At 39.7% G+C, this 26,518-nt stretch overlaps 1 protein-coding gene across 2 annotated transcripts in view; it reads left to right on the top strand.

The window, feature by feature from the left end:
- The first annotated feature begins 3,370 nt into the window (after positions 1-3,370).
- The window catches only part of LOC5580164 (large neutral amino acids transporter small subunit 1), a 104,790-nt gene continuing 81,642 nt past the window's right edge, over positions 3,371-26,518 (top strand). Inside the window, exon 1 of one of the 2 annotated variants that reach the window (XM_021837241.1) lies at positions 3,371-3,590. The gene's annotated coding sequence lies outside the window, so the exon portion shown is untranslated. The remainder of the gene's footprint in view (positions 3,591-26,518) is intronic. The other variant, XR_002498579.1, reaches the window with a different exon arrangement.

The following is a 26,518-nucleotide window of genomic DNA, read 5'->3' as shown; positions in this document are numbered from 1 at the left end:
TTCTTTTCAGGATCCAGATTTCTTTCTTGTTGTGTGTTGTTCAGTATGTTGATACGGCCGCAGACGTGGGACTTACCACCTGAGTTTTGGGTGCTCAGGGTGCCCAGTTACGGGTTTCGTTGCCTAATGGTAGGTCAACGTTTTCACTGGCGTAGACGTGGGACTTACCACCCAAGTTTAGGTGCTTGGGGAGCCCAGTTGCGCTTAGGTTATCCGAAAACTCTAAAGTTCCGTCGGTTAGATGAACAGATTCTGTTTTTAAATTTCGTCAAAAAGTTTGGCATCTTTAAGGAAACAGAAAAGCGTAGCCTCGCTGCTTCTATCATCCTGTAAGATCGTTCGAATGCTTCCCATATCGTACTGCTTTCTCAGGAGTTCCAGAGTGGGACAGGTGTACAAAAACTGTTCAACAGAGTTATGCACCTGGCAGGTCTCGCAGATTCTTCGGAAATTGGGTCCGCCACTCATCGAGTGGGAGACTCGCGTATGCCCCGTTCGAAGTCGGGAGAGGATAACTTGTTCCCTTCTGTCTGGGCGATCTTCCCATTTTCTAACATCCCCCTTAATTTTCCTGGTGAAGAGACTCCTTTCGCTGTGCCACTTTCTCCTCCATGCGTTATTGATTTTTTCTCGTAGCCACAATTTGAGGTCGTCGCTCGGGACGGTGTCAGTCAGACGCGCGCTGTCTCGACCGGTGTTGGCACACCTATCCGCTTCCTCGTTGCCTGCAATTCCGCTGTGACCGGGTACCCACATAAGCGTGATGTTTTCGTTATCGTCAAGCACCTCTTGTATCTCCTGAATCCAAGAGTGCTTGTTGGTGTCCGATAATATTGCTGCGATGGTACTAGCTGAATCGGTGGCGATGAGTACCGGCCCGATGAGGTCCGATGGTTGCAAGATTGCCTGAAATATGGCAGCTGCTTCTGCCGAGAAAACCGAGCATTGGCTAGGAAGGCTCCTGCTTTCCCAAAAACCGATGCCGCACCAGCCTATCCCCACTTTTCCTAGGGCCTTCGACCCGTCCGTGTACCGAAAATTATATATTCTGTACTTGGTTCTGATCCGGTCCAGGAAAAGAGCTTGTGCAAGCCTTGGGTTGCCACCTTTCTTGAGTTTTTGCTTCAGATAATTATCCACCTTTACTTTCCTGGCGGACCAGCTCCTGGCTCCGTTACGGTGTCGCTCAGATACCGGAGGGAGCTCTATGCCGGCCACGGACCTTAGGATCTGGTTGGCCTGTATTTCGATGCAGGCCTCCGATCCGTCGTTCTTGGTTCTTTCCAAGAAACTGATGGCCCTACTACCAATGCTGTTAGCCAATTTATATCGAAAAGGTAAGACTCCGGCTTCGGCACAGGCCGAGTCGGCTGGCGTGGAAGGCAGATGTCCAGAAGCCCATAAGCCAAACTAAATCCAAGTAGGGTGCCGGTGCCATTAGTGGACTACCTAAGCTATAAAAAATCATAACAAATTAACGGAAAGCCTTAACAGAGATCTTTTGGCGTCAACAGTAAGATTTCAACCTCTACTATATGGAAAAAATATAACAAGAGTGATAAAACTAATTTTTTAACATAAAATCGCATGAGCCACTATTGGTACACGTGTTCCAGTAGTTGCGCTAGTGCTCCAGTAGTAGACGTTCGGGATTAATACAAGGAATTTTAAACAAAATGGTAAATTTTAACATAGGTTTAACATTTTTCCCTCGGAACAGAAACTAATATCTTTTAAATGAAGCATAAAGATCATCTCTGGGACTTTTCTTCATTTTTATACACCCATTTTCAAAACTGCTTCCATCCGTTGATCCACTACTGGAACACGACGGCAACTATTGGTGCAAGGGAGCAATTTTTTTGCGTAAACTTAATTATTTATATGACTTTTTGACAGAATAAAAAGCCGTAATTTGGCAAATCAACTAAACTAGAGGCGATCTATCCACCAAAAATAACACATGCCGTTTTTATCGAAAAATGTACGTTTTATTCCATAGTCCAATCTACTGGTACATTACAACCACTGGTACCGGCACCCTACTAACTATTAACACGTCTCTTTTCGCAAATCTCACTTGTAATCGAGAGATATAAACGCGAGCGTGTTGGAGGTTTGGCATCTAAGTCCGAAAGACAAGGATTTGCGATAAGAGACGTGTTAATAGTTAGTACTCGGATTCAGTTTGGCTTTCTTTTCCACAGAATCATAAGGTGTTCTGTAGCTTAGTTGGTTAAAGCGCCGGTCTAACGTACACAGAAGCGTGAGTTCGAGTCTCACTAGAACGCGTATTTTTTCGCAAATTCATGTCTCAATTCGTCAAACAAACACACTGTGTCTTTTGATTACAAGTTCCCAGAAATCTGGTATATGCCAGTAAAGAGAAAAAATTCATTAATGTATGACTTGATTAGCTATTTTATTATAAATAAATGGTTTTCAAATTTTTCCACCAAACTTTCGCATGTGCTCTTCAATGAATATAAGATTGCGGTTCTAATGACGTACTTATTTAAAATTTTGGTCGATCCAATGTTCAAATCAATCAAATATTTTCAGTGTGTGTTTTAAAAAATGTCACAACTTCAAGCAAAAATTTAGTAGACAAAAGTCAACAAATGTGTTGATCAAAAAACCTACAAAGTAAGATTATCTCATTGTTTTTCGAATGCGCCATAGAGAGTTTAAATTGGACGTGCAATCACATAGATACGGACAAAACACTTTTTCATGTTTTTGAGGGGATGAACCCAAACTTTCGCACTTGTTCTCATGTTCAAACTGACTTGTTATCCAAGTGGCATTATCATAGCCAACCAACAACCAACTGATACGTCAAAATTATCCAGCATCCGCGAGTCATGCGCAATAGAAGCCTTACTCCAAAATCATCACATGTTATCGAAAGCTATCAGTGAAACAGTTTAGATCGAATACTGACTGGACAAAAAGATCATAAAACATTGACGTCAAGATACGGTGTATGCTAATGCCAATTGATATGACATTTGAAGGACTTTGAAGGTTGAACAAGATCCGTCGATTCTAATAATATTTCAGCGTAACTATTCGAAGCTCTCTATATTCATTTGATAAAATAAGTGATTCTCAATTCAAACGAACCATAATCTCAATAATAAAACGTAATTTTTGACTTCATTCACTCAAGCCCTCCTCACATGACCTACCGGAAAATTGTCCCAACCTACCTCGCGTGTAGAAAATGTAAAGCAACACATCTGCGAGAAAAATGCCGGGAAAGCGTGAAAAACCTCTCATTTCACGTTCTCCTTCGAAGGTGTTGGTGCCATGGCAGCAAAGGACACAGCATCCATCCTTCGAACGTTGTTGGGTCAGTTGCTCGCTCTTTCGGTTCATCGTCTCGCATTCGTGTGCAAATTCGCGTGCGGTAAGGAAGCACCGTTCTTCCTCCGACGTGATTTAGGTGCGGAATTGAAAGTGAAAATTGCGTTTTAAGTGAAAATTTGTGACTGAAGTACCGTAGCAGTATTGGAAACTAGTTCGTTTGTTGTATATATACCACCCAAAGAGATAACCTAGGATTACCGCAATACCTCAACTCCAAAGTAAGTAAGCGGATTCATTTTCATACATCTTACTTTAAGGTGACCCAAGTTAAAGTCTCAATTACAACCCAAGAGCACTCGTATCGATTGACAGACAGCATCCACCACTTTTGATGCGCATTTGCCGCGTGGTTTCCTTTTTTATGTGAAGAATTTTCCTCTCAATCAAGCGGGTGACCCCTCCCTTTAAGCTATACTGGATCTCGATTAGAAGTGATCCCCCCCATTCCCAGTTAGTAGCACTCCATCGGGGAATACCGCAGAGAATGATGAAAATTTAATTATCATTCCATCATCATCATCTGGAGAGTGAGCCCAGGAGGAGATAGAGCTACGCATTTCACACTTTACGAAAGGAATGCTGCGCTTGGCGGTGCAGAAAGTGATGGAGTTCGATTTGCCGCTTTGTGTGGGATGTCCTTTCCCACGCAGTTCAGTCGGGATGCTGGACTTGGATGGCTTTGAATAGAGGAATGATGTTTACCCTTACTGAACTGGGTCAGTGTTTAAGACAAGAAAAAAGTGCGAAAGCCAATTGTCGACAATCATTAACAAATTTATTAGTTCTTAATTTTAGTGCACATCGTACTCTCAGGCTGCGTGTACACATCTTTCTACTAATGGAAGTTTAGAAACTACGTAAAGCAAAAAAACCAACATCTTCTCAGTTCTACATTTAACCCATATTAATCCCTTTACGATCTTTGTTTGGACCTGTTCCTTCAATTTTTCGCTGGACCCGTCAGCGAAAACCAGCGGTGGTAATCCTTCTTGGACACCGACTTAGGAAAAGACCTCTTAGAATGTTACTTCTTCATTTGTTTATTCACTGACCATGGTTACAATAACGGACAAAAATAAGATTAAATCTCTAAGCTCACAACTTCTTTCCAAAAAAGTAGATTTTAAAACTGCCACTAAAGTGGCAAAATGGAAGAAAGGGTGTTTCACCGTAAAGCGCGCTTTCTTCCAAGTGTGAAATGGTTAATGTTGATAATTGCATCAAAATAAGCAATCTGTTCGATGCTTTAGATCAGTGGTTTTCAGCCTATTTGGCTCGCGGAGCACTTTTTGAAATAAAATTGTTTCGCGGAGCACTTATCCTTCATCATCATTCGGTTTTAAATCTGGATTTTTGTACACACTTAAATTGACTCTATAATTCCTACGAAAATCATGAAGTAAGATTTATGATGATATATCTTTCATCTTTTATTTATTTTTATTTTAGTTTTTGAATTTAAGTTGTTATCTAGAAAGATTGGTTGTATTTGATCCAGCAAACCTTTTTTTTTATTTCAGGATTAAACTGTAAAAGTTATGCATTCTAATAAAACTATATTTGGGTGTTAGCCAAACATTTCAAAATTCATGGCTTAAACATTTTCAGATTTTTGTTGTTAGTTCGAAAAACTAAGCGAGTTTCTGAAGTAAAATTTTTTTTTTTTGAACTTTTATTAATGTGTCTGAATGGGTTAATCACAGGATCAGCACTCTCAGAAATAACAATATTTGTTTACAAAACTCGTGGAATCTCGAAATCTTATTCATACAGACTCAAGTTATAAAAGTGATCAAACTTAGTTTATCGATCCTACATGTTTTGCAGACAAAATTCTATATGTTCTGCTCCAAACCAACTTGATTTTTTACTTTTGGAAAATTTGATTTCAAGATTTATCAATTTGTCATCCAATTTTTGTGGTAAATAATAGGAAATACCTAGTTTTATAAAGCAAGCTACTTGCATTCAAGCGATGTAACTACACGGCAGAAAAGAAGATTCATTTCAAAATAGTTTAAGAATACGGGTAGTGATATTTTTTAATTAATTTCCTCAAAACCGTATGAAAGTAGTAACAAAAAGTAATTAATTTTGCATCACGGTGTCAAAATTTCGATTATTATCGAAATGACATGTAGCTCAGATTTTTTTCGACGAGGATAAGTATTCCAACAAAACATTACTTATTTCGATGTTTGATGAGACAAATCAGTGTATACATAAATTCCAATTCGTTCGTCGAAAATGAGTAGGTCACCTGTGATACCATGAGGAAGAGAGGATTAAATTCAAGAAACCCCAGTTTCGCTTCTAAAACTGTCCCATACAAAATGTGTTGGAAAATGTTCACCGACAGAATATGTTTAGCCTTCCAATAACAAAGTCTTAGCCCAAATTCTGAACGTTTTCATAATAATATCAGAGCCATATGAAAGTTCACCAAGTAAGACACGTAGAAACTGTATTTCGTTATCCACCTTAACGTCGAAAACATCAGATAGTGAAGATGAATTTAAATCACCTCTAAATTTACAAAAGCACAAATCTAAAGAACAAAATATTGGTTTTAGATAAAAAGTTGATCAAATCAGCAACACACCAACGGGTTACTACTTGATCTGCACGATCGGTTTTATTCTTTAAATTTTGAATCTTGAAAATTCTCGATATGGCTGGATTTGGAATAATTAAAAGCGTATTTTAATTCGAAAAGTTAGGATATTTGAAGACATTGATACAAATTTTCAAAACCGTCACGGAGCACGATATGAAAACCGCTGCTTTAGACGAATTTTCCAAACATCAAATCGAAGCAGCCTCTAGCCCAGGCTCGTTGATTCAAATGAGGAAACAAAGAATGCCGCCTATGGTGGTCAGTTGTTCCGAATTTGGAGGATTTAGGCAAGAGATCTTAAACACCATTAGGGGGATCAAGGTTTTCTTCCAATTCACAAAGAAAGGAGACTGGCGTGTTTTGCCGGAAACTCTTAGAGACCGCAAACTTCTTGAAAGGAAAAAGCACATGTTTTTTACTAATTATGACAATTCTGAATCCAAATTGGCATTCGTCGGAAAGGTCTTTCTCAAGAAAAATATTCAGTTCTCTACCGTGGTGCATCAATATCCGGGAGGCACAAATCTTCAACCTCCATTTTTGCTAAGTGTTTTTCATATTAAATTTAAATCTTTGCATCCAGCGAACAGTTTTATGCCAGATCTAAGTATAATTGATAACATTTCCTATACAAATTGAGATTTTATTATGAAAATAGTTAAAATAATTAGGGTTGTCTTGTCTTTAAATCCGGACACCCGTAGCAAATCATGTCTATAAATCCGGACACTTTTGAATCAGAATCCGGACAGCTGCATAATAACATGGAATTTTTAAAATTGATCACGTAATTTTCTTGAAGTTTAATTGTGCATTAAATTTATGAAATGCATTTATCCTGTACTAGTTGAAGCTATTGAAATGTAGGATTAATATATTATTTGGTTACCTGAACTGAAACGCCTGTGATTCGAGTTGCAACCATCACTGATTTCTACAACTTTTCTACACAAAACGGTGCATCGCAATGGTCTGAACACTCATTCCATAAATATTGATAGTGTTTTATGTTTTCTTTTCGTTTTTATTGTAGATAATGTTTTTACACCATTAAAATATACGGTTTATATTCAATGTCCGGATTTAAAATCAATTGGCTTTAAAACCGGACAGACACTTTTCTCCAATTTTAGCAGATATTAACTGCATATTTCAGGAATATGATACCACAGAACTGTTTAACTATCACTTCGTGAACAAAACATGTTAGAAAAGCCAACATTACAAGTTAAATTCTCAAATATTATCGTTCACTACATGTTGTGGTTCGTTCTTCTACGCTAATATCAAAATCACTTGCACAACAGAGAAAAGACATTTGACTGAAGCAATTTTTTGTTTTCGCTATTATTCCCTATTTTGCAATGGTTACTAGATTACAAATGAATGTACAATGATCAGTTATGTTCATAGTAGAGAATATAAACTAAACTAAACTTATATTCATTAAATTTTACCATATTTGTGGATCGCATATGCAATGCCCTCGGAGTTTCAGACTCATTCAGAGGCATACTCGACCTTTTTCTCCCCGCAATAGAAGAGTATCTCAGGGAATTGACTATTTCGTGGCCCCTCCTTGCTTCGATCATATCTTTCGATGGATAATTCATCGAGTGAGGTACAAGATATGATCACTGTGCTACAGTGGAACTGTCATAGTCTAAAACCTAAATTAGACACATTTAAGTTTTTGCTTCACAATTCCGATTGTGATATATTTGCACTCTGTGAAACATGGCTTTCTTCTGAAGATGATCTTAACTTCTACGATTTTAACATTATACGCCAGGATCGAGATGATAATTACGGGGGTGTGCTTTTAGGGATCAAAAAGTGCCACTCATTCTACAAAATCCCCATCCCGACTCATCCAGGCATAGAAATCGTTGCTTGCCAAATAAGCGTAAAGGGTAAAGACCTTTGCGTAGCCTCTGTTTATATTCCTCCAAGAGTTTCAATAAACCGCCGTCATCTCTGGAATGCAGTCTCCATGCTCTCATCTCCAGTTTTAATACTGGGTGATATGAACTCACATGGTACTGGATGGGGCGAATCTTATGACGATTATAGAGCGGCTATTTTCTATGACTTATGCGACGATTTCAACTTGAACATTTTGAACACAGGTGAAGTGACACGTATTTCATCCGACGGCAAAGAAAGCCGCCTTGACCTGTCTTTGGGTTCAAGTTCACTATCATTCGATTGCATGTGGAAGGTTATCGATGACCCCCATGGTAGTGATCACTTGCCCATAATAACTTCTATCAGAAATAATTTTGAAAGGTCAGAACAGTCAATTCAGGTTCCTTTTGACCTCACTAGGAATATCGATTGGCAAAAATTTGCATCAGCGGTAACCTTTGGTATCGAATCATTCAACACTCTCCCACCGTTGGATGAGTATCGACTCCTAACAGAATTGATTTATAAAAGTGCATTAGAATCCCAAAAGCAACGAGTTCCAAGTGCATCCTTCAAAAGACGACCAGCCACACCTGGTTGGGATGATGAATGCACTCAGTTGTATCGAGAAAAATCTAATGCCTTTAAAGCTTTTCGTAGATATGGTACCTCAGAACTTTATTTAGAGTACTCGAAGCTCGAAAAAAGACTGAAGAATCTTATTAAAGCGAAGAAGCGTAGCTATTGGCGACGTTTCATCGATGGCCTCTCACGAGAAACTTCAATGACGACGCTTTGGAGAGTGGCTCGCAACATGCGAAACCGCTCATCCTCAAATGAGAGTGACGAATACTCCAATCGTTGGATATTCAACTTCGCAAAAAAGGTCTGTCCAGACTCAGTTCCAGCTCAACCGCCATTCTGGGAAACCCAGAGAGACGATGCGTTGGACAGACCATTCACTATGCTGGAATTTTCTATGGCTCTTCTTTCATCAAACAACTCCTCTCCGGGACGCGATATGATTAAGTTCAATCTTCTTAAAAATCTCCCTGATATCGCTAAAAGACGGTTGCTTGACCTGTTCAACTTATTCATGGAGCACAACATTGTTCCACCTGAATGGAGACAGGTCAAAGTAATAGCTATTCAAAAGCCTGGGAAACCAGCGTCTGATCATAATTCGTACCGCCCGATTGCTATGTTATCATGTTTAAGGAAATTGTTAGAAAAAATGATCCTATCCCGACTCGATCACTGGGTCGAATCAAACAACATGCTTTCCAGTACACAATTTGGCTTTCGCAAGGGCAAAGGAACAAACGATTGTCTAGCGTTGCTTTCATCAGATATTCAACTAGCCTTTGCGGACAAGGAGCAATTGGCTTCGGTTTTCTTGGATATTAAGGGCGCTTTTGATTCAGTTTCCATAGAAATATTGTCAGAAAGCCTGCACAATAGTGGATTACCTGGAATATTGAATAATTTCTTGTACAATCTGTTGTCAGAAAAACACATGAGCTTCACTCTCGGTCAACTGACAACTTCCAGAATTAGTTATATGGGCCTTCCCCAAGGCTCATGTCTGAGTCCCTTGCTTTATAATTTTTATGTTAAAGATATTGACAACTGTTTGGAAGAACCATGCACGCTAAGACAACTTGCAGATGATGCTGTGGTTTCTATGAAGGGCCCACGAGCGGAAATCTTGCAAAGACCATTGCAAAATTCCCTTGATAATCTATCCACTTGGGCTAGAAATTTAGGGATCGAGTTTGCTCCGCAAAAAACTCAACTGGTCGTATTTTCAAGGAAGCGGAATCCTGCCCAACTAAAGCTTAAGCTTTTGGGAACAGACATCGACCAGTCTTTGACTTCAAAATACCTTGGGGTCTGGTTTGATTCAAAAGGCACTTGGCGAACTCATATTAGGTATTTAACGGAAAAATGCCAACAAAGGATCAATTTTCTACGAACAATTACCGGAACATGGTGGGGTGCTCACCCGGAAGACCTCATAAAACTCTATAAAACAACCATTCTCTCTGTTCTAGAGTATGGCTCTTTCTGTTTTCTCTCAGCAGCAAACTGCCACTTGATTAAATTGGAACGAATTCAATATCGTTGTTTGCGTATCGCCTTAGGGTGTATGCACTCGACACATAATGCGAGCCTAGAGGTTCTGGCAGGGGTTTTACCGCTACAAAACCGATTCTGGGAGCTCTCGCTAAGAATACTTATTAAGTGTGGAGTGAGCAACACACTCGTCATCGAAAACTTCGAAGAATTGCTCAAACTGAACACTCAGTCAAAATTCATGAGAGTTTATCTCTACTACATGTCATCTGACATTAGCCTTCCATGTTATAACCCTCCACGTGTACGCTTCACCAATGACAGTTCCTCTGTTGAATATGATCTGTCCATGAAACAAGCTATTCATGGAATTCCAGATCAACTTCGATGTATAACTATTCCACGTATTTTCAACGCAAAGTTCCAGAATGTCGATTCCTACAGGAGATATTTCACTGACGGGTCACGTATAAATGGATCCACTGGCTTCGGTGTCTTCAATGAAAACTCTTCCGCCTTCCGAAAACTTCAGGAACCTTGCACGGTTTATGTTGCTGAGCTGGCAGCAATCAACTTCGCTTTGGGGATGATCTCTAACATGCCCGCAGACCACTTCTTCATCTTCTCGGATAGTCTCAGTTCTATTGAGGCACTCCGATCGATGAAACCTGTAAAGCATGCATCTTACTTTCTTACAAAAATAAGAGAGCAGATGTGTGCACTGGTCGAAAGATCATATAAGATTACCTTTGTATGGGTCCCCTCACATTGCTTAATTTATGGCAATGAGAAGGCGGACTCTCTCGCAAAGGTGGGCGCTGAGGAAGGTGAGATATATGATAGAAGAATTTCACACGATGAATTGTTTCATTTAGTACGTCAAAGTTCTCTTCACGGTTGGCAAAGCGACTGGCTAAATGACCAACTGGGACGGTGGTTACATTCCATAATCCCTAGAGTTTCCTTGCGAGCGTGGTGGAAAGGTTGGGATGTAAGTCGAGATTTCATTCGCGTGATGTCAAGACTTATGTCCAACCATTACTCGCTAGACGCACATTTGCACAGGATCAACCTCGCGCTGAGCAATATATGTAATAGGTGTGGTTCCGGTTATGATGACATCGATCACGTAGTTTGGCAGTGCCCGGATATGGACGCCTCCAGAGCACAACTTATGGATACCCTTGTGGCCCGAGGTAGACAACCCTATGTTTCAGTTAGAGATGTGTTGGGCTCCCGCGATCTCGTCTACATGTTGTCGATTTACGATTACCTTCGCTTGTGTTGTATAAAAGTTTAATTCTCTTGTGTTCTCTTCCCCAGTTTTTTTTTCTCTCTGTGTTATGGTCCATTTGTGTTGGATTGATGTTCCTGGCCATCCGGCAATCGAAAACCCACATGAAGTTGGTATACGCCATGATACGACAAACGAGCAACCATGAAATACCACCCGGATGAGCTGCAAAGAACCCTGTAACCCAATCCCAACCTAGCCCTTCCTAAAAATATTTGTGACCACTAACCTCGAGTTGCCACGAGTACCCTGGCTCCAACCCGGACTAAACTTGGTACTTAAGAAGTTAAACAATTGTAAAAAAAAGTACAAAAATGAATCTCGGCTCCGTAAAGCGTTAAACGCGATAGAGCCTTAAATAAATGAATTGGTAAAAAAAATTTTACCATCAATCGATGAAAATTACGAGAGTGTCCGGATATTGGTACCTCCCGGATTTTGATTCACCACGGTATAACAGAAGCGATCTAAATTATATGAAAGCTTTAGAAAAAGCTAGTCATTTGTTCGATATCGATGTGACATGAAAACATTTCCAGAAACCTGGAGGAAATTTCCGAAACCTCACTAATCGCCAAAAGTGCGTTCATGGTACCAAACTTTGCCGCATGGATGCTAAATGCATGATTTACGGAGGTTCTTCTCACGCTAAGAATGTCTGTTCTGGGAAGGAAGATACCACAATGTTTGTAAGCGCAGATTGTGGGGGCAACCATAAGTCTAACTTTTTCATTCTTTGAATGGTTTTCTAACAGCCAATAACATACAAATAACAGTTATTACTGAAACTTATTTGAAACCTCGAACCAAACTAAAAAGAGTTCCAAACTTTTTTAGACTTGATGGGGAATGTGGTGGAGTTGCAATCATCATTAACAGGCGTATAAAACATAAACTTTTTTCGTCATTTGAGACCGAAGTTTTTGAAACTTTTGGTGTTTCTGTTGAAACACAGCTTGGTAAATATACTTTCATAGCTGCCTTTTCAATGCTCTAGACAGCAAGTTAATTTGCTCCAAACTAACTTGCGACAATTGACTTTTTGCGACTTTTTTTTTGGCATTGGTGACTTTGATGCCAAACATCGATCATGGAATATTTCGCAAAGAAATTTCATTGGCAGAATTTTATTTGATGAGTGCTCATCGGGATTATCAATTCAATACCCTAATAGCCCCTCTTGTTTTTCCTCTTCTCGAAACCGAATGATTTGGTCTTAACCCGAGCAAATGGAAAAAACCGTTTTGTTCGAATGGAATCGTCTGGATGCCTATTTTTTCAATTTTTCAGTCATTATTGAACATTTGGATAGGTTCTTCTTCTTCTTTTCTGGCGTTACGTCCCCACTGGGACAGAGCCTGCTTCTCAGCTTAGTGTTCTTATGAGCACTTCCACAGTTATTAACTGAGAGCTTACTATGCCAATGACCATTTTTGCATGCGTATATCGTGTGGCAGGTACGAAGATACTCTATGCCCTGGGAAGTCGAGAAAATTTCGAACTCGAAAAGATCCTCGACCGGTGGGATTCGAACCCACGACCCTCAGCTTGGTCTTGCTGAATAGCTGCGCGTTTACCGCTACGGCTATCTGGGCCCCTGGACATTTGGACATTTGGATAGGTCCACCGGTTAAAATTTATTCCGGTGGATCACTGGGTCAATTCGGGTTAAAATGACCTCAAATTCCTTTTCAATTAACTTTATCCAACTTATTAGTATAAATCAGACTCCAACTCATCTTGTTTTCATGGTTTTGACTACGGACTTCATGTGAGAACGAAATTGATCACTGGTCTTGGGTTTTTTTTTCGTTCATTTATTGCACCTCCTTAGAACCGGACGATAATAGGCCTATTTTGTTTTTCTTCTGAATCGAACGTTGACCACCCAGATGACAGGTCCAGTAATTTAGTTATGATTCAGTTTTTTTTGCAAAATGAGCAAATTTAATACTTAGGGGATATTGTCAACTATTCTTCAATTCCTAGGTTGCCAATACCCTTAAAATATTCTTGTCCGATCGGGTCTGAGTTGCTTTTTTTTTCAAAATAATAATGTGTAATACCCAAATTTGCCAGATAAGAAGAAAATAAAATTGGCTTATTTGGGGCCGATTCCAAGGCGATCCCATAAATAACCAAAAAAAAATACACAAGGGCAAGTCCCATTGCCTAATTTAGTTCTCACATAATATCTGCAGTCGGAACTATGAAAACAAATTCAAATGGAGTCAGACTTATATAAATTAGTTAGGTAGAAGTTGATTGAAAAGGAAGTTGTGGTTATTTTTACATTACTTGACCCAGTGACCTACCGGAATAACTGCGAGCCAGTGGAAATTTCCGAAAAATCCAATGATGATTGAAAATCTAAACATCTAAAACAAAGGCAATCCATCAAGAATTGCCGAAATGGCAGAACAACTAAAGAAAAGTAAAGTAGAAAAAAAAGGAAGTAATAAATCTGATTGGAAATTCACCCGCTGGATGACGTTTGTAACATTTTTCCTGCAATTTTCTATATCTCTGGATCCTGATGAGCTAGAAAGATCGAGTCTTCGGTAAAGTTGTTCAGCAGGTTTGGGAATTCGTCCGCTAGATGGCACAAATATTTTTCAATCTTCCATATCTTCATATCCGTATGAGCTAGAAGGTTGGTGTTTTCGGCATGATGATTTATCAAGCTTAGTATCCTGATAAACAAGATCGTAGATGTTTTCAGAAATGTTGTTGACAAGATTATGGAAGGTATTATTTGTCAGTGAAAAATCTTATGATCGATCTATCTAATAACTACTACTAATAACAGTTACATTTACACGGCTGATAAACTATCTTCATTCATGTCCATACGGTAAGGTTTTAATCATAAATCTAGGATAAAAATAGAAACAAAATGTGTTCAAATTCTATTCAGTGGCCCTTATAACATGCTCAAAAAACAACGAAATCATATTTAAACTTTAATTTTAAAAATGAGTTCAAATTTGAACCTTGGCACTTTAGATCATGTGTTCAATTCACTCAGTTGGCAAAAACGCCACAGGGGTTCAACTTCTTAACACTGGGGCTGTTCCTATCTGACATTTCGGAAGGGACACAGGAAACGAAATACATCTAAAATTTTATTTTAAGCCAAGGGGCGGGACAACATCTCAAAAACCGAAGAAAAATGTTGTTATGCTCAAACGAAAGAAAAACATTTAAAAATTGAGAAAACGTGTGTTTCTGGTCTAATCTTAAGCATTTGGGACCCTATTGCCAATTCCTTAGCAAAAAAAAACCTTTCTCCCTATTACTGCCTAGCTTGCCAATCTGTGTTGACTGCCGTGACCATAAGAAATAAATTGTGCACACAAAGATCAACCAGATTGAGGAGTAAGGCTCGACGATTGATGAAGATGGCTGAAGAGTTTTACGCTGCCATGAATACGTTTTCGTGCATTTAACCATTAAGTCTACTCCTCCTTTATGTACAATAGGATCATCTTTGACTTTATAATGAGTCGATATCTGAAGGGACCATTTACTCAAAGAAATATCGAGTAATGGAACAGAAATTACTTGGAAAGCTGTTTGAGGAGCCATCAAGGTAACCAGGAAACTTTGATTTTAGTATGATTCTATGTGTCGATATCGAGTCATGGAACATCGATTCATGGAGTTCACTTATGGTCTTACAGTTATAATGATTCCACAAGAAGGTAGGTAAAGCCTTCCCAAAATAAACTTTGTAATCAAATTTAGTAGATCACGGTAAGGATATTTTATCCAACTTTTTTGTTTTAAGTTTAACGTGAATGTGGTCATCAGAAGAGATGTAGAGGAAGAAATGATACACATTTTTGCTGAACATGGCAAGTTTTTAATTTGATTTTGAAGTTATAAGCCAATTTAAGAGAAAAACGATCTCATAGTTTTATATGCCATGATTTTTCTCATTTTAAAGAAATGACGTTCTCACAGTTTTCACAATAAAAGTTGCCTAATACATGGTCTTTCGAATGCCGCTAACAGAAAAATATATCATACTCCATGAGTTGTAGGAATCTGAAGATATATTGTTTACGCTTAAATTTGCTTATAACTTCAAAATCACAAGAATTACAAACTTGCAATGTTCAGCGAAAATGTGTATTATTACTATCTCTACAACACTTATGAAGACCACATTCACGTAAAACTTTAAACAGAAAAATTAAACCGAAAAAACTGATTTTTCGGGTCCACCCTAAGTTAAAACTATCCAAATCAATTCACTTAGCTCAAATGGAGAGTAAGGTCAAAAGTGTCTTTGACAAAGTTGTTCATAAGTAGCATAACCAAAAATTTTCTCAAACAAAAAAGTGTTAATCAAAATTAAATCCTAAACAGAGGTCACCCTATTTTTTTCCTTAAGAGTAGCAAAACTTAATAACAAACCACTTCTCTGAAGACGCCATAGGTCCAAAATCAACGAAAACAGAGAAAACTCTTTTTTTCCTGCTATATTATCGATTCGGACCATTGTGAACTGGTTATTCACGCTGATTTTGATTCTGTACATGCCCCTGTTACATTTCAAATATTCCATGAAGCGATTCTCAATCATATCAGCTCCACTTTCAATTATTTTCGAGCCGTTTGTAATACATATGGAACATTTGTACAGAAATGTTGATGTTAACATTTCTTTGCAAACAAAACTTTATATTGACAGTGCTCTCGAAACTTTAACTTATTCCATTGTTGAAGTAAGAGGCATTGCATTACCAAAATGTGGAGTAACATTCGAATCCGTGATTATAGACGATGATCTTAATCTCTTGATCCGTCTTAAAACGTGAGGAGAAAACAATTTCAACGCATTCGTGATCCTACTATGAAAATTATATGGCAGGATCTGCAAACATGTTTAAAAAAATATATGTCTACCGTTTTGTCTCAAATTCCGAACAGACTCATATTCCGAACACTTTGTTTTTGTATGGCGATTTGGATGAAATGTTCCAAAACTCAACTAAAAATAATCCCACATAAACCAAAAGCACTCTATTTGAAACCTTCATGAAGACATGTTGTTACGAAGAAGGGGTTCCAACAAATTAGATACAAATTTAACTTCCAAAAATCACATTGAAGGCATTCAAGCCAAATGTAACAAATATATAAAATATCTTTATCCACTTATTAACAGAAAATCAAAACATTGTCTTTAAAACAAGCTTCTGATCTACAAACAAAATTTAGGCCAGTCATTTTATATGCTTTACCAATATAAACTAGCTGATGTAATACCAGGCAGAAGGCTCTGCAGAGGACTCAAAATAAAATTTTGAATATGATTCTGAAACTCCTCAAATCCAATCCAAATTCAATCATAATCCAATTCGAGTTTAAATATGAAAATAAAATGAATGATATCTAAACGAAGTTTGACAAGAAATCTTTTTATACTTCTCTACATCCTTGAGCGAATGGTAATCTGGTGATTCTAATTGAAAGATAGCGTATGAAAAGTGCACCCATCAATGCCAACAACAGGACAAACAACCAGTGGGTGCAACCAGCAATGACGCACATGAAATCACAAGGACTTCTCGCGGAAAATTGCGTTACAATGTTGTGCTAATTGTGTACATTGTTCGCTTTCCACCACGGCTGAAAACATGGCTCGGTAGTAAGTAAGAGTAAGAGATCACGTGACGCAAATCGTTGTTCGATTATTGCCTTTCCCTCCTTTGCACAAACAAATCGCACCAAATTAGTCATCTTTGCTGGCTGTTTGTTGTCGATGATGCCGCAATGCAGGATGATTATATTCGCATTAAACTAATTGTTCCTTCTTACAGTGGTTACTCCTCAGATGATGTGTTTCATCTCTGCACGAGTGTTATTATTTACACTTGACGCTCCGTGTCCGAACCGAGGAAGCTGTGAACCGATTACTGATAAGTGAGGAATGACAATGCCCTGCCTTTCTCCCGTCAGGTCAGGGATTCTCCGATTCGGTTGCTTCCAGTAAAACCCGAGCGGAAGAAAATTTCTGCAGAATACCAAATTAGGAAGCAATTCCATACCAGATAATTTTCAATATCAACCACCTGAATAAGGTATGAAAGAGCTCTGCGTAAGAGGTAAAGACCTTAAATTATATCTCATGCATATTCCATTAACACCAAACTAATAATTGGATCACGTACTGCAATACTTCTATAAAACATGGGGCCCAGATAGCCGTAGCGGTAAACGCGCAGCTATTCAGCATGACCATACTGAGGGTCGTGGGTTCGAATCCCGCTGGTCGAGGATCTTTTCGTGAAGGAAATTTTCTCGATTCCCAGGGCATAGAGTATCTTCGTACCTGCCACACGATATACACGTGCAAAAATGGTCAATCGGCAAAGAAAGCTCTCAGTTAATAACTGTGGAAGTGCTCATAAGAACACTAATCTGAGAAGCAGGCTTTGTCCCAGTTGGGACGTAACGCCAGAAAGAAGAAGAAGATGATGGATTTTCACATAGAAGTCAAATTTTTCGATAGTAATTCAATACCTCAAGCAGAGCTCTGTACCTTTCTAATACCTCAATGTGGTATTTGTAATTGTTTTAAATAATATTTTTCATATCGTTGTTCTTCGATAATACCAAATTGATGTGTGGGCAACACCTGGTCTACTGAACAATACCTTATTATGGTATAATCCGAAAATATGTTATGCACGGATATGTACGCGTTATTCGATTCTATTCGGGATGCTGGCAGTGATGATGGCGTACTGGAGTCACTGCATTTACAATCAGCGCGAGCATTGTACGAATGTCGCCGTTGTTTGTGGCATGGAAAGAGTGTGGAAACTAAGCTAATGAGGTGGTTGAACCGTGTAATCATTGGATTGGCCTGGATTTGGAGCAAAACGTCATACAATCCGAAATAATGGTGCATGTGTCAGATGCTCTGGAAATATCGTCCATCTTTATTTTCTTCCTGGCATTTCCCCAGCTGATAAGCTTAGTGTTTTACTAGTACTTTCATAGTTGTTTCAACAGATTTAAAAAAATATATGTAAAGCATCAAAGATATATGTTCAAAAGTTGACTGCGTATGTCGTAATATGAAATATTAGCGAATTTCTATGGAAAACACTACTAACAACATCATTTCACTAGAGCATTAGCATGAACAAGATTTATTGATTGTATCTACGATATTGCTAGAACAGCTATACAACCAAGGGTAATTTTTTGAGATAAAATATGATTGCAAATCATAGTGACGTTGTACAAAACAAAATAACCGAAAAAGTATCGATTCCTATAGAAATTTCAAACGTTGTCCATCCCACAGATATGGGTCAGTGGATGAGGAGGGCCCTTCTTTATTATGGATTAAATCGACTCATTCTATGGAACAGAACACTATTGTTGGTTCGCAGCCAATAAAGAATAAGATGTTCCAAGTTTTTGAATAACGTGTGTATTAAAAACTTTCTATAATGAGATACATAATTTTTAGAAAAATATCGATAACAATTTGTTTTGTAAACTTACGTTTAGGATTCTTACTCCTCTTTCTTTTAATGTTCACTCTTCTGAATACCTTTAGTTTTACACCTGTAAAAACGTCCGATTACAAATTTCTAATCTGATATTGATTCTAGTTGAATTTACCGTCACTTTTCGTTATTACAGCAGGCTCCAAACTATGATAATCGAAGTAATACTTCTTAATCGATGCCACCTATCATTAGTGCATATTATTAGAAAATTTTCATTTGGATTTCAATTAAGCTTACCGGCAATTATAATTTTAATTTTTGTGTAACTTATACTATTGTTGAATAATTCACAATTTCAAGGTTATATCTGAGAAGGACAAATTAGTTTAGATTGTATTTTACTTTGTATTAATTAAACCTTACCCTACAAGTATTTCAAAAACTGATTAGAAACTAATTCAATATAATTTTAATTAGGCAGGGCAACACAATATTTTTAATAGGAATAAATCTGTTTTCATGTGCACATCACTTCTCTTGCTTCATGGTTTTCACAATCGATATGGCATTCATTCCTAGCGTACACATAAATGTCAGAATGCCAGCTCATCTCATCCGAGAGTTGGTGGCTGCTCGATTGTTCAACTGTCTACTCCGACGCGCCGACCGAGGGGTCGTGACACTCCCCCCCAGGTACGCCAACTTCCTGGCTTACTGATCCATTGCGTCGAACATCCAACACAGCCAGTTTCGTGGCGGGTCGCTCGTAGATTCCGGTTTGAGTCTGCACTGTAGCGGTTCTTACCTGCCCGTCCTTGCTCATCTTAACTGAAATGATACGTCCCATCGGCCAACAATTCCGGGGTAATCCTGGGTCGACTATCACCACGACATCATTAATGCTAATTGGTTTGATTTTACCGAACCATTTGGATCGTTTTGTTAACTCTGGTAAATAGTACCGAATCCATCTTCGCCAGAAGAGATTTGCTTCTGATTGTGATGCTCGCCATACACGCTTAAGTATACGGCTGCTGTCGTCTAGTGGAGTTACTGGCTTCAAACCGCTGGATGACCCCAGTAGAAAATGGTTTGGCGTGAGAACTGGAGAGTTCAAATCCTCAATGGACACGAACGTCAGAGGACGGGAGTTGACTGTATTTTCGATTTCAGTAAGGATGTTGCGTAGCGACTCGTCTGTTGGGTTACGCTGGGGTCTCATTTTCAATAAGTTGAACTTAACAGAACGCACGAGCCGTTCCCAGCTTCCCCCCATATGTGGAGAGGCAGGAGGAAGAAACTCCCAATCAGTATTGACACTCACAATTTCTTTCACCCGTTGATCTTGGTTCATTTCTTTCAAAGCCGCCTCGAGCTCTTTGTTGGCTGCTACGAAATTCGTACCTCGATCACTGAAAATCCGAATTGGTATGCCTCGTCTAGCCATAAAGTTTCTTAGCGCCATTATGCATGATGCACCACCTCCAGGTGGATCGCTCGAATGGTTAGGCATGTTATTAAAACGCCCCACCTTTTCTCGATCCTTCGCCCAACTGATACATACATTGGTCCAAAATAATCGACACCGATGTACGAGAATGGCCTCGTGAAAGCTGCAAGTCTCGCCGTTGGCAGATCGCCCATGAGCGGAGGGACTGGCGTTGCCCGTTGATTTTTACAGTATTGACAGTTTGCTCTTACGCTTCTGCATATCACTCTTAGTTTTGGGATGCGATAGTGCTGCCGTAATTCGCTCACGACAGTTTCGTGATTACAGTGATGAAATCTTACATGATAGTCCTGTATGATGAGTCGAGTTACACTGTGATCCTTCGGTAGTATTATGGGATTTTTTGCATCCATTGTTGCATATTCACAGTTACCAATCCTTTCTTGCATACGTAGCACACCATGTTCGTCACAAAACGGAGTGAGGCTGAATATAGGGCTTGATTTCGCTATTTGCCTTCCTTGAGGGTTGGCAAGTATATTGATCTCTTCGAAATATGACTCCCGTTGTACTTGCCTATAGAGGTAATTAGAAGCTCGCTGCAATTCGACCATTGACAATGGACCACTCTTACGCATCTGGTTTGCAACGGTTTTACGAAGATTATCCGTGTATCTGAAAAGCCTAGCGGTGATACGTAGAAGCCTAGTCCACGAATCGGAGTATTCCAAATCGATAACTGATACAGGTATGGTTCCATGATAAAACAGATGTGCTCGCAGCTCCTCCTTTGTACTGTTGCAGCTACTGTGCACCGGTTCTTTGGGCCAGCTCTCAGGCCCTTTCCAAAGGAACTCCGGTCCTTGAAACCATCTGCTAGTGCTCTCAAGATCCGGCTTGTTGTGCCACTTGGTCGCATCATCAGCAACGTTATCTTTAGAACCAACCCATCTCCAATTTGAAATCGTGGACGTTTCGAGAAGTTCACTAACGCGAAACGCAACGAACTGTGAGTAGCGTCTGTGATCCGATCGTATCCAGCACAGAACATCGCGAGAATCCGTCCAGTAAATTCTTTCATTGATTTTGAACGATAGCGTGTTAACAACGGTTTCCGCAAATCGAGCTCCAATCACTGCTGCTTGCAGTTCTAGTCTGGGGATCGAAATGAACCGGAGAGGTGCTACTCTCGCCTTAGCAGAAACGATCGAGCATTCTACAATACCATTTTCCTCGAAGCGTAGATAGGTGACAGCAGCATATCCGCATTCACTAGCGTCGACAAAGGTATGTAATTGGACGAATGTGTTCTCTCCCAAACTCGTTGCAACGCGATAGCAGCGTGGAATACTGACAGATTGAACTTTTGGGAGAATCTGTAACCAATATTCCCATTTATCATTAAGAGCATCTGGAATTTGTTCGTCCCAGTCTATGCCTGCTCTCCAAACCTCCTGCAGAAAGACTTTCAAGAAGATGAGGAGGTTCGATATGAGTCCCAACGGGTCAAATATGGCCATCAAGGTACGCAGCATCTCTCTTTTTGTCGGTTTCCGTTTTCCAGCAAGTAGCTCACTGTCGTGCTTTGGTGAAAGTTTGTAGGTGAACTTATCAGTTGCCGTACACCACCACATGCCCAAAATTTTCTCAGTTACTGCTTCAGAGGCTAGATTTAGACTAACTTCGCTTGTCTTAGTCGCGTTCAATGCATCAAGAACAACAGGAGAATTTGAAAGCCAATTCCGCATCTCGTACCCGGCTTGAGCGTGCACGTGTCTTACGTCCTTCGCCAATTTGATTGCTTCACTTTCAGTTTCAACACTGGCTAACATATCGTCGACATAGTGTTTTTTAATAATGGCTTCAGCTGCCGCTGGAAATCGTCTCTCATGCTCCTTTGCATTTAAATTTTTCGCGTACTGTGCGCAACTCGCGCAACGAGCATGATGCACCGAACGTCATTACCTGCATCACAAACGTACTAGGTTCCGCGTCGGTTGAACGTTCTCTCCATAGGAATCTCTGGCAATCTTGGTCGTCCTTAGCGATGAGTGTTTGGTGAAACATCTCGCGGATGTCTCCGCAGATGGCCACCTTGTTTTCCCGAAATGAATGAAGAACAGAGTTTAACGAGACTAGCTGGTCTGGACCTTTTAGTAACATCATGTTGAGAGAGATGCCTTGAGTTTTTGCCGCTGCATCCCAAACAATCCTTATTTTCCCCGGCTTATTTAGATTGAAAACAGGAAATATTGGGAGATACCACACACGGGATTTCGGTTGCTTCAGCTCGGATGAGCTCAGTTTGCGAATATAGCCTTGCCTCAAGTAGTCCTCAATCTTAGAATGTAGCACTTGAGTTAGTGCGGGATCCCGTTTCATTCTAGTTTCTAGACATCGCAAGCGTTGAAGAGCTGTTGGTTTGCTGTTAGGAAGCCGAGATTCATCAAATTTCCATAAAGACTGGTCACAAACCGTCCGCTTTCATTTCGGAACATCGTTTGCAAAATGGATTGTGCTCGTTGATCATCAGCTGATAAAACAAGTTGACTTGGTTTGGAAATGCCCATATTTTCCAAAGAGAAATACTCCTGCATAGCGTGCTGTAAATTATTGTCGCTATTTCCACAACACACCGTTGCATTCCATTCGTGATATCTGCTGAATTCACCACCATCTGCTCCACCATGAATTATCCATCCAAGTCGAGTTTTTGTGGCAACCGGTTCGAACATTCCACCCTCTCGACCTTTATGTGGATAGCCCAGGTTGGTATTATTGCTTCCGATTAGAAGCCGAGGCTGAACGTTTTCATAAGATTCAGCTGGCACTCCTTGAAGGTGACGATATTGACGGACAAGATCCTCCATACAAATAGATTGACGAAAAAGTCCAAGGTTTGGAACTGTGTGGACTTCCCTCAGATGATACTTTTTTGAATTGATTTCAGTCCCAGATATCTCGATCGTTTGTAGCAACAGAACTTGAAGGGACATTGGGTTCCTTGGCAACTGTTCCGCCAACGCGTTGAGTATTGTGCAGTAGTGGGTGGTGTTTAAAGGTGCACCCATCTTGACCACAAATTTATTGCAACTTACAAGTTCCCTTGTGTATTTTCAAACACTTTCTGCATGTGCCAGATTGTTTGATGACTGCCCATCTTGAGTTGTGGGTAAGATCTACAAATCGCTGACACTTTGCTAACTCTGTACAGTTGTTTTCACAAGCTGGACACGATTTAGATGACGAATTCTCTTCTATAGAGACAGAGCCTTGTACAGTTTGTTCTACGCTGTGTACGTTCAGGAAAGCTGATCCCTTCTTCCCAATGCGAGTATTCTGCAGCGATGCTATCGGGCTAACAGTTTCAGCCAGATCGTAGAGCCAATCAGCAAACATGGAGAGATGAACTACCGATAAAGTTCGACGATGTTTGGCCCAATCTAATTTAATTGATGGAGGTAGCTTGTCCACTAGTTCTTTCAAGAGAACAACGTTGTATGAATACTCTTGTAATTCACAAGCTTCAATTGTAGCGCATAGATTTTGCACTGACAATGCAAACTCTACAACAGTGTCAAGCTTATCTGCTTTTGGCCCAGGAGTATCACTGATCTTTGCCATCAAGTTATGGACAATGACTTCAGGATTGCCGTAAAGCATTTTCAGCGTGGAGATAATTCCCTGGACATTGGACGGATGCATCAGTCTGCACTTGACAGCTTCGAAAGCTTTCCCTTTGAGGCACTTTTGGAGCCGCAAAAGATTTTCTTCCTGTGTATAATTGCAGATTTCTGTTGTTGAGTTGAACGTTGCATAGAACAACGGCCACTCTTCTGGAGAACCACTGAAGATAGGTAGTTCTCTCGAGACAGCCTGTCGAGCGGCTACGTGGCTCTGGGTCAGGTTGTGATCACAATCAGATTGCATTTGATACCGTCTCGGAGTCGACCGTTGTACTGGATCAAAGTTATGTACACTTGAGTCTGCGAATCTTATACTTCTAGGCGGAACTCTGTTGCTATCCTGTATTTGTCCCGTCGTTGGTATTCTGTTGCGAGTGCCATGGAGTGCCGTGAGATCTACAACGTTAGATGGTACGGCTGGCGCAAGACGTAAAACGAACGTATTGTCTAGTCCCGCTGATGATGCTATTTGACTATTTGGAATTTCGCGTTGAAGCCAAGAGTTTACTCTTTCACTAGGTGAATCTTCTCTCACATCAAGATCGGATGTCGACGATGTTTCGCTAGCAATTTCTCTCAGTAATTCGAATCGTTTTTGGAGATACTCCCGTTTACTTGCTTCTTCTTTTTCTTGAAGTTTCCTTTCTTCGTCCAATCTTTGTAACTCCAACTGCATTTGTCTCTGCTTTGTAGATGATCTGGAACTAGCAACCTTTGACAACTGACTTTTGTTATCCGCTGGACCTTGATTCTTGTTGTGCAGCGAATTGCTTGGAAGCAGCATCAGAGGTGCAGTATTGGTACATCCACCCAAAAAAAAAAAAAAAAAAAAAAAAACACCAGACGGCATTCCATCGTGTGCTGTTAGAGACGGTTGATGTAGCGATGGTGTTGGCACGCGGCAAATAGGTGGCACTGATGCCGCAGCCACGGACTCGCAATGTACAGATGACATGCAATCTCACGTTATAGATTGATTCACTGAAGTGGGCAGTGGAGCATTTATATACGATGGTAATGCCTGAGCCAGATTTGAAATTGCTGGGAAAACATTCGAAGAAGCGACCTGACTTGAGGTACCGAGTGAAGCCCACGGAATTTGTGATACAATGGGATTCCTAGGCAAAATAGCATAAGGGTAAGGAAATGTGCTAGGTGGCCTGAACAGGGGTACTGTTGATCCCGTTGTGACGGGCGAGATTTGTAACCATGACATATTAACATACTCGAGGGGCACTGTACTCACGGGAGCTGATGTAGAGGGGGCTACAGTGTATGTCTGCTTTTGAGCGCTGGTGAGTGGTTGACATGGTGGGCACACAAATTGTGGGTTCTCATGATCGGATGCTATACCTGCGCAGATCGGATGGTACTGATTTCCACATCTGCCACACTGCCAATAACGACCGTTATCCACGCCACTGTAGACTTTGCACTGCTTCGTTGGGGTGGAACTTGCAATTCTGTGGTTCTGTGGATCGCCGTCGGATTCGTGAGAGCGGAGAGACATTTCCACGCAGATCTTCAGCAAGCGCTCGATAAATAAACAAAGTTTTTAAATTGTTGGTTCGCAGCCAATAAAGAATAAGATGTTCCAAGTTTTTGAATAACGTGTGTATTAAAAACTTTCTGTAATGAGATACATAATTTTTAGAAAAATATCGATAACAATTTGTTTTGTAAACTTACGTTTAGGATTCTTACTCCTCTTTCTTTTAATGTTCACTCTTCTGAATACCTTTAGTTTTACACCTGTAAAAACGTCCGATTACAAATTTCTAATCTGATATTGATTCTAGTTGAATTTACCGTCACTTTTCGTTATTACAGCAGGCTCCAAACTATGATAATCGAAGTAATACTTCTTAATCGATGCCACCTATCATTAGTGCATATTATTAGAAAATTTTCATTTGGATTTCAATTAAGTTTACCGGCAATTATAATTTTAATTTTTGTGTAACTTATACTATTGTTGAATAATTCACAATTTCAAGGTTATATCTGAGAAGGACAAATTAGTTTAGATTGTATTTTACTTTGTATTAATTAAACCTTACCCTACAAGTATTTCAAAAACTGATTAGAAACTAATTCAATATAATTTTAATTAGGCAGGGCAATACAATATTTTTAATAGGAATAAATCTGTTTTCATGTGCACATCACTTCTCTTGCTTCATGGTTTTCACAATCGATATGGCATTCATTCCTAGCGTACACATAAATGTCAGAATGCCAGCTCATCTCATCCGAGAAATGGTGGCTGCTCGATTGTTCAACTGTCTACTCCGACGCGCCGACCGAGGGGTCGTGACAACTATAAAAGCTTGAGCCTAGCCTCCCTTCCCCCTTGATCGTTACATAATTTGTGGATGGCGCCTTAGGAATTTCCCATAAATATGTATGAAAATTTAGAATTCCCAACTAACTTATACGTTTCCCTAACAGTTTGGTGAGTTCAATTCATTAGTTTAGTTTTCTTAATATGCTTTTCATAAGCTGCTTGGAATTCAAATTTTTTTTTTATACATGTATTTTTGCTTACACCGTGGTAAATATTCTCATAGAGTAATGTAAGGCAAAAGTTCGACCTTTGTCGAATAATCAATATGTTTTGAATTAGATTACCCTGAA

This window comes from Aedes aegypti, chromosome 1 (assembly GCF_002204515.2).
Source record: "Aedes aegypti strain LVP_AGWG chromosome 1, AaegL5.0 Primary Assembly, whole genome shotgun sequence".
NCBI classification, from domain to species: Eukaryota; Metazoa; Arthropoda; class Insecta; order Diptera; family Culicidae; genus Aedes; species Aedes aegypti.
The sequence above is the reverse complement of the archived record's forward strand: the minus strand, read 5'-3'. Positions and strand labels throughout refer to the sequence as shown.